Raw genomic sequence first — 242 nt, forward strand, 5'->3', positions numbered from 1 at the left:
GTAAATGGCTGGAAATCAAACCTGGGTTAAATGATTGCACTGCTACACAACGTTCACTGCAAATCTTGTAACACAGACTGAAAAGAAATACCTTGGTGGCTTCCATTACCTATGAGATAACACAATTAAGCTCATGAAGGTACATCTGCAATTGGGTAACCTGTGATTTACTAAATTGTGTCATGGGTTTGCTCCCCCTCTTTAAGAATGCCTCTCGTTGTCAGCAGGATTCGAACCTGCGC

The 242-nt window shown here is 42.1% G+C and overlaps 1 non-coding gene across 1 annotated transcript in view; it reads right to left on the reverse strand.

Moving 5' to 3' along the window:
- Positions 1–215: 215 nt before the first annotated feature.
- trnas-cga overlaps positions 216–242 on the reverse strand; it is an 82-nt gene continuing 55 nt past the window's right edge. The window contains exon 1 of the tRNA in view: positions 216–242. This exon is cut by the window's right edge and continues 55 nt beyond it. This is a non-coding gene — a tRNA (tRNA-Ser).

The sequence above is a fragment of the Etheostoma cragini genome, unplaced genomic scaffold (genome assembly GCF_013103735.1).
Source record: "Etheostoma cragini isolate CJK2018 unplaced genomic scaffold, CSU_Ecrag_1.0 ScbMSFa_397, whole genome shotgun sequence".
Taxonomy (NCBI): Eukaryota; Metazoa; Chordata; class Actinopteri; order Perciformes; family Percidae; genus Etheostoma; species Etheostoma cragini.